This window comes from Protopterus annectens, chromosome 2.part1 (genome assembly GCF_019279795.1).
Source record: "Protopterus annectens isolate FY-2018-M chromosome 2.part1, PAN1.0, whole genome shotgun sequence".
Classification (NCBI taxonomy): Eukaryota; Metazoa; Chordata; order Ceratodontiformes; family Protopteridae; genus Protopterus; species Protopterus annectens.
The window spans coordinates 1,828,468,835-1,828,477,540 of record NC_056729.1 but is presented as its reverse complement, the minus strand read 5'-3'; the positions used below and the strand labels follow the sequence as shown (position 1 = coordinate 1,828,477,540).

Genomic DNA, 8,706 nt, shown 5'->3' with positions numbered 1-8,706 from the left:
GTAAGTTGGATTTATTTTATATAGATACAGGCACTGCTTATTATATCATGAACTAATCCAATGACAGAGCTCAGTAATATATTATACTACAGGCTATGAAGCCCCATTCAGGCTGCACACCTATAAATGTACTCACAGGTATTAGAAATGCAAACAAAGCAGGACGTTTTCATCCGTCACTGCATTTAGTCACGTATTAAGCACATATTGAGATAATCAGCAAAATTTTACACATTCGCACCATAGCAGAGATTATAGTGATGACACCTAAATGACATTCATCCTACACAACTGCTGCACTTTCTACAGACCCTACACTCAATGTTCTATAACTTTGTGCAAACCACCTAACCATGCAAATCTTTTAGGTCTTCTTGAAAGCAACAGTTATACCAGAAAGCATTCATACTGATAAGGACTGATTTTTTTTTACCCGTCTTCCTTGTTAGTATAGTGGTGAGTATCCCTGCCTGTCACGCAGGAGACTGGGGTTCGATTCCCCAATGGGGAGCGTGCATCTTTCTTTAATCGCTATGTACTCCAATGTAACTACTGTCTGTTTATTCTAACTGTGGAGCTTTTCTCCCCGGGCCTCCGCTGAAAACGGACCTACATCCAGTCGGACACTCCTGGTCAACAAATGTAAATAAATAAATAAAATAAATAAATTATAAAGGCAAAAAATAGAAAGAAGAAACTGTATTTGCAACTATTGGTGGAATATTTCCAGAAAAATCTTCCACTCTTCAGTACAGAGTTACTCACAGCTTATGTCATTAGGTGAGTGGTACTTAGGTTCATAGGAGGTTACTAAGCTAATATCCCTAGGGCCTTTACAAACCTAGCCATATCATACCCATGTTCTGTAACTGACCATTGTTAGATGGTTCCCTAACTGACCATTGTTAGATGGACTGATTGTTTGCAGAGTGAATCTATGATCATGCATCTGCTGCCCTGTCAATGAGGGTCATAGGTACCACCCCAGGGGTGAATTTACGGTCACCATTCCAGTTGTCCAGGTTGCACTTAGACAGGGTAATTGACTAGCTACACTTAACCTGAATTGGGAGTTTATATTATCTGTCTCTCCAGCATGTTTTGTTTAAGTTGCAGGCTAGGTTGATATCTCTGGAGTGAGTGACTGTTGTTCCATTTGATTTGTGGGTGTGCAGCATTTCTGCTGGGGCAGAGTCATAGACTGCTCTGTAGGACAGGCACAGGTCGCCACTCAGCAGCCTGTAAAACACAGAATACAACAACAGGGCTTTCAGTCTTTCCATGTGGGTCATGTTTTTGATTCCCTGAATTCTCTTGGTCAGGAACCTCTGAGATCTCCAGCTGCTGCAGGTGTCTGGTGAGGTACATGCAAAAGGAAGCATTGTACTATATTAGTGGTCTGATGAGGGTAGAGTACAGAGGAGTTATAACATCCTTCGTCTTGGATGTGATGACCTTACATATGATGTGTGCAATGTAAAAGGCTGTACTTACCACTGTGGATACATGGTAATAGAAGTTTAGACTGCTATCAACTTTTGTTCCCAAGTCACACACCACTGGGTTTGAGCTTAGGGGTGTGCTGCCTATATTGCAGTTTGCAGGGCCTTCCGCTTTGCTAAAGAGGACAATGATGCACCTTTTTGCATTTATTTTTAGACTGTGGCTTTGGCAGCAATCATTTCTCTGTGTTAATCCCTCCTGTAATATACTAATATCTTTAGCAGACTTGGTGACTGTTCCCAGTTTGCAGTCATCTGGGAACTTGGTAAGCCATAGGCCATCTTTTTGCCTGGATTTCTGTGAAATAAGTTCCAAACAGTAGAGGGCCCAGCACAGAACCTTTCAGTTCCCCACTGGTAACTGTTCTACTGGTGGAGGTAGAATCCCCAATTTTGACAGTATGGGTTCTGTCGATGAGCCATTTGGCTATCCGTCTAGTGACATATGGGTTAATCTCCAGTTGGGAGAGTTTCTTGGTGATACCTAAGTGAGGGATTGTGTCAGAAGCCTTGTTTAAGTCAAGATAGGCAGTATGTACTGCTTTGCCTATATCCATGGCTTTGGTGACATTCTCGAAGAAGTCCACCGAGTTTAGTAAGCATGATCTACCCTTAACAAAGCCAAACTGGGTCAGATCGAGAGTTTGAAGGTCGCCTCTGTTCTTGTTGATAAGGTCCATGATGATTCTTTCCTTGGCCTTGCAGATAAGGCTGGTTAGGCTTATGGGTCTATACTTCCCAGGGTCAGTTGATGGACCCCCTTTGTGCAAGAGGATTACAGTTGCTGTTCTCCATTCTACTGGAACAAAGCCAGTGCTCAGGCTATGGTTAAAGAGAGTGCCAAATGAATCCACTAGGTCATGTTTCAGTTTGTTTGGTTAAAGAGAGTGGCAAATGGATCCAGTAGGTCATGTTTCAGCTTGTTTGGTTAAAGAGAGTGCCACATGGATCCACTAGGTCATGTTTCAGTTTGTTTGGTTAAAGAGAGTGCCACATGGATCCACTAGGTCATGTTTCAGTTTGTTTGGTTAAAGAGAGTGCCAAATGGATCCACTAGGTCATGTTTCAGTTTGTTTAGTAAGTTGCCTGGGATGTTATCTGGTCCCATACAGGCTCCGTTTTTGGTCTTGGGCAGAACGGATATGACCTGCTCATTGGAAATCCTGGGGAGAGGACAGGTGTCAGGTATGATTTGGGGTATGGCTAGTGGTGATGGGGGGGGGGGTGAAGCTTGCATAAAATCTGTCAGCTAACAGTGATACCATCTGCTATGAGTTTTGCACATAGCTGGGCATTCCCTTTTATATTTCAGATGTAGCTAAAGGATGCCTTAAGATTGTCTTTAGCTAAGGATGCTAATTTAGCCTCATAACTAGCTTTAGAGGATGTAACCAGATATCTGATTTACTTTTTTTAAGCTGTGGATGGTATTCCTTCTCTACTGAATAAGTTCCATTTTATATTTAGATATCAGTTTCTTCCTTCTGTTATATAACCCATTTATATTCGAGGTCCACCAGGATGGCTTGTTTTTATGAAAGGACTTGGTTTTGATCCTGTCAGGTACAGCAGAGTCTAGAGAGTTGTTTAAGTGGTTATATAGAGTGTTTGTGTAGCCATCTGCATACTAGTCATAGCTGGCTGTGTTAGCAGGGAATATGAAACCTTTCAAACTATTGCTTAGTAGAGGCTGTAGTTTGTCTTGGAGAAGGTGTTCATTCAGGTGTCCAGTTTGATTGTTACTTTGAACTAGACAGATTTATGGTCTGACCGTACTGGGGAGTGCAGAACACAGTACCCCCCCCCCCCATACTGGTGAGTACTAAGTCCAGAACATTTCAGCCCCTTGTGGGGGTGCAGACTAACTGTTCCAGGCATTTGTATTAACAAAGTCCAGGGACCTCAGGGTGACTGAGCTTGTGCTCGTGTACATCGCCTTAACAAAGTCCAGGGACCTCAGGGTGACTGAGCTTGTGCTCGTGTACATCGCCTTAACAAAGTCCAGGGACCTCAGGGTGACTGAGCTTGTGCTCGTGTACATCGCCTTAACAAAGTCCAGGGACCTCAGGGTGACTGAGCTTGTGCTCGTGTACATCGCCTTAACAAAGTCCAGGGACCTCAGGGTGACTGAGCTTGTGCTCGTGTACATCGCCTTAACAAAGTCCAGGGACCTTAGGGTGACTGAGCTTGTGCTCGTGTACACCGCCCACTCAGGAGAAGAATAATTCAAATCTCCCATGATCAAGGAGTTTGGCTGTAAAGTGAGTGACTCAAGCAAGTCCAGGTGGGCAGTGTACTTCTCCTGCTTCATGGTGGGAGACCTGTAGCTAGTAATGACATGGTAGGGTGTTTTATCTATAGTTATTTGGACCTAGAGTAGTTCCAGAGAGTCATATTGTTTAACCAGTCTTGAGGTGTATAGAGATTTAATGAAGATGGCTACACCTCCACCTTTGCTTCTTTCACACTCGTTTTTTGGTCTGAACATGTGGAAGGCATGCAGCCTTGCATGGCTGGGTGCTGTCTGCAGCCTTGACCTAAGTCTTGTTAACTGCACAGACATCAGCATCTTCCAAGGTGAGGAGAGATTCCAGGGAGTGCAGTTTCCTGTTTAGACTCCTAGAATTAAGTAGTATAACCCTGAGTTCGTCTGTTGTGTAATATTTTTTACATAGGAAATTTTGTTGTTTTAGTATTGCCTGAAAAAGGTACTATGGGGGAGGCAAGCATCTTTGCCAGTATTCAAAAGTCTAGAGGAGACAGGTGAAGTCCATCTCTGGGAAAGCAGCATAGTCTCTTAACCATGTCTTCTCAGGCTGACAGATACTGGATCCCCTTGGAGTGACACCCAAAGCTAAGGCATTTTTTGAAGTCAATCATTTTTTGTTTATATTGTGGCATCATCCTGGGTGATGGCAGAATGCTGCTTAGGGCAAGGGGCATACCTGCCTGAGACACATAATCTGAGAGTTGAGTCACGTCTCTCTTCATATAGTCCAGGGAGGTATATCTCAAGTCATTCACCCCAACATGTACTATGACAGTCATAATGGTAATTGTTGTTGAGTGACTTGAGTGCATGCATGATTTGACAGATCCTGGCATCTGACAGTGGCCTTCTCCTTGTCCAGCCTGGTGATGGTACAGCTGTATTTCTCATTATTCAATCTCCTATGACCAGAACATTTAGTTATGAGGTGTTTTGTCTTAGGGGCTTATTCGCTGAGACAGTGGTATCTGTGTACTTATGTGTGGTAGATTTTGGTTGTGCTCTAGTATGTGTGAGTTGTTTGTGCTTGGGAGGTCACTGGTCATTTGGTAGGCTCTTAGTGAGTACCTCCATGTATGTCGGTTTATGTGTCTTGACTTTATCTTGTGGGAGAGAAAAGATGTGTGTGCTGACAACCTGCTTGAAGTCTTGTTTATTGTTATGTGAGAGGATTTATTCAACTTTTATATTATAGTTACATCACTCATATACTGTATTTTTTTGCTGTTAGAGCAAATGGTTGTCAGTATACATGAGGCAATTACTACATTGCCTCAGGATGTCTATGTCAATCAGGTTGGTTGAAGAAATGTTGGGAAACTGACTCTTCACTGTAGCAGGTTAAACCGTAAGTGCTGTTAGGGATTGGGCAAGTTAGATCAGCTTTTACTCTAGGGTTAGCAAGGGGACTTATTCTGTTGAGGATTAGGGATCACAATGTGTGGCCATGCTGCTAAGTGGAATACAAAGTTAGTTCTGTGGTAGCTGGAACACAAAAGCCAAAATAAACGAACAAATCCAATGCCAAAAAGGCTTATTGCAGAGCTTTCGGGTAAACCACCCTTCTTCAGTGCTAATAAATCACAATTAAAATACAGACTTTAAATAGGAGCACATAAAATTACATGATCACAATCGGCCTATCCCAAACACTCCCCATTTTAAAAGACATTTTAGACGCTATTGCAGCATAAAATTCAGAGATTTTGCATCTATTTTCTAACTAAAATAGGCTTTATACTAACCGCATTATTTAAACCAGGTTTCATATCTGCCTGTAGTCTAACTATCCATTCATATTATTTATTTTCTAAAACATTATTCACATCATCACCTCTAACCTCTAAATTTGTATTCCATATTTTTCTATTCATAGTTTGGGGTGTGGGCATCATTAATACAAGGAGTGTTTCACAGCTGGCATAATGGAAAGACGAAGGGATGAGAATTGATCTATTAAAAACCTTTTGTCAAAAGAAGGTAATCCTCTGTTGCAAATAGTTTCCAATGTACCTGTGTCTGTGGGGACAACTGACCACTCGGTAGACGCTTTTGTGAAATTTCTTGATGTGTCAGAAAAGAAGGTACAGACATTCAAGCAGCTCCAATGGCAGCAGTTAAGCTTTTCAGCTTATTAGGAGCTAGGGGTAGTTCCGCGAAGTCTTCGTATCTTAAAGATGCCATTGTATGGTAACACCTACCCAAACTACTGAAACAATGGCAACAACTAAATCTAAAACTAAGTGCAGACTACATGTGCTTGATGAATAATTTCTTCCAGACTATTGAAAAGTGGTTGATGGAAGAAATAGTCACACTAGATAATGATTTGGTGAACACGCCATGCTTTTCAAATCTGATTAATATATATCAAAGTAAGCTGGATAGATTGCAGCTTTTAGACAGCAAGCTCGAAGTTAGAAAAAAGACACAAAATACTTTGAGATATTAATGATTTTAAAATGAGACACATTTTTTCATGGCTCAAATCTGAGATTCAGAAAAAAACACCTGTTAAACAAAAGGGGCGATGTACCAGTTAGTTACCTTTCCACTAATTGACAATAAGCAAATAGCACAATCGACCATAGGTTCATAGGTAGGTACTAGGCTATCTGCCCGAAGGCATTTATAAGCCTAGCCAGAATGTGTTGGCTTTCACTGCCCCCTTAGATTAGTTCCCTGTGCCTCTGTCCAGCAGAGCCACTAAAATGATCCCCAAGGTAAACTTTCTGTTTCCCATCCACTCGTCAAGGTTTCTTTTGAAGAGTGTTAGCGAGGATCTCTGCCTAATGTAGATTGGGATCTTGTTCCAAAGCATGGGAAGTCTCTGGGATAGGAATGTATCCCTCCAGCATGTCCTATTTATTGTTGTGGTGAGGTTTAGATCCCTAGCGCATGTGGCTTGAGGGGATAAGGTTTTCTGGGTTGGACATGGCCTTGTATGGCAGGCAGAGATCACCTCTGAGTAGGTGATATGCAACTGAGTACAACTGAAGTTTCTTCAGTTGAGCTGCATAGAGCATCTGTTTGAGGCCATTGATCCTCTTGGTGAGGTACTTCTGTGGTCTGACCAGCTGTTGCAGGTGTCTTGTAAGGTACATCTCAAATAGGGCGTTGTACTCTAAGATGGGTCTGATGAGTGATGAGTAGAGGGGTACAATGACCCCTTTTGATCTGGATGCAAACCCTTTTGTGATTAGGTGGGCCATGTAGAAGGATTTTCTAACCACTTTGGCAATGTGATTATCAAAGGTGAGATTACTATCTACTTGGGTCCCCAGATCCCTTATTACATCTTCCGTATTTAGGGGACTACCACCTATGTGGTAATTTGTGGGTACTTTGTTTTTTTCCAAAGGAGATGACTATGCACTTTTTGGTATTTAGCTTGAGGCTATGATTTTGACACCAAGTATCCATCTCAGTGAGACCCTTTTGGAGGATGTCTGTGTCAGCCAGAGAGTCAATTATAGCCCCTAGTTTGCAGTCGTCTCTGACCTTGGTCAGCCATAGTCCTCCTGTGCTTGTCTGTACCTCTGAGAAGTATATGCTGAACAGGAGGGCTCATAGGACTGAGCCCTCGGGAATGCCACTTGTAACCAGTTTAGCATCAGACCTAGCTCCCGCAACTCTCACCATGTGGGTTCTGTCCATGAGCCAGTTGGCAACCCATCTTGTGAAGTAGGGGTTTATGTTCAGGTTGGTGAGCTTGTCTATAATAACAGAATGGGGAATGGTGTTGAAGGCCTTAGCGAGGTCTAGGTAGGCTGTGTGGACCACCTTTTCCTCATCTATAGCCTTGGTAACTGTCTCAAAGAAGTCCACCAGGTTTAGGAGGCATGATCTGCCCTTAACAAAGCCAAACTGGGTAGGGTCCAGTGTTTGGAGGTTCCCAATGTCTCTGTTAATGAATTCCATGATGATGCGCTCCATAGCCTTGCAGACCAAGCTAGTCAGGCTTATAGGGCAATAGTTCCAGGGGTCTTTTGTGGCTCCATCTTTGTGGAGCGGAATAACCGTTGCTGTGCACCAAACTATGGGTATGTAGCCTGTGGAGAGGCTGAGTTTGAACAGTGTGTTTAAGTGAGGGGTTAGTTCATCTTTGAGCTCATGTAGGACACAGCCTGGGACACTGTCCGGTCCCATTGATGCTGTGTTTTTGGATTTGGAGAGTGCTGTTTTAACCTGAGTGTCTGTGATTTCATGGACTCTACATTCTTCTGGTATGGTTATGGGCCCTTTTGGGATGAGAGGGGGTGGGGGGGTGAAGTGTGCGCTGAACCTGTCTGCCAGGATGTTGGTGATATCGGTTAGTTCAGTGAATTTTGTGCCATTCTGCACTAACTCTGAGCAGATCTGAGCATTGCCACTTAGATTCTTGACATAGCTAAAGAATGCCTTGTGGTTATCTTTGGAGTCCTTGGCAATTTTTCTTTCAAATCTCGCCTTGGATGATTTTATGCGGGATCATAGTTTCTTGCTGATACTGATCAGGGATGTCTTCCCTTCTTGGGATTTTACTCTTTTTTATATACTAGTTTCCTCCTTCTCTTGTATAGCGTGTTTATGGCAGGAGTCCACCAGACTGGTTTCCATTTCTTGGAGGAGTGAGTCTTGGTTTTGCTTGGGATGGCATGATCCATGCATTATTGTAGCTGCCCGTAGAATCCATTAGTAAAGGATTTTGCAGCTTGGACAGTGTTATCCTTCAGCATGGGGGCTTTGAAAATTTCCAACTTGGTCTTAAGTAATGCAGTTTGCTTTTGAAAAGTTTTTCACGGCGGTTTTCTTGTCCAGGTGTGGGGGCGGAATATGGATATCCAAAGTGATTTGTTTATGGTCAGATCTAACCAGCCAGTCGCCCATGTTGGTGATGACCAGGTCCAATATGTTGTCACCTCTGGTGGGAGTGTTGACCAGTTGAACCAGGGT

The 8,706-nt window shown here is 42.9% G+C and overlaps 1 non-coding gene across 1 annotated transcript; it reads left to right on the top strand.

Annotated features, from left to right (window-relative positions):
* The first annotated feature begins 439 nt into the window (after nt 1–439).
* Nucleotides 440–511, top strand: TRNAD-GUC. Its single transcript has one exon. It is a non-coding gene; the product is annotated as a tRNA-Asp (tRNA).
* The last annotated feature ends 8,195 nt before the right edge of the window (nt 512–8,706 follow it).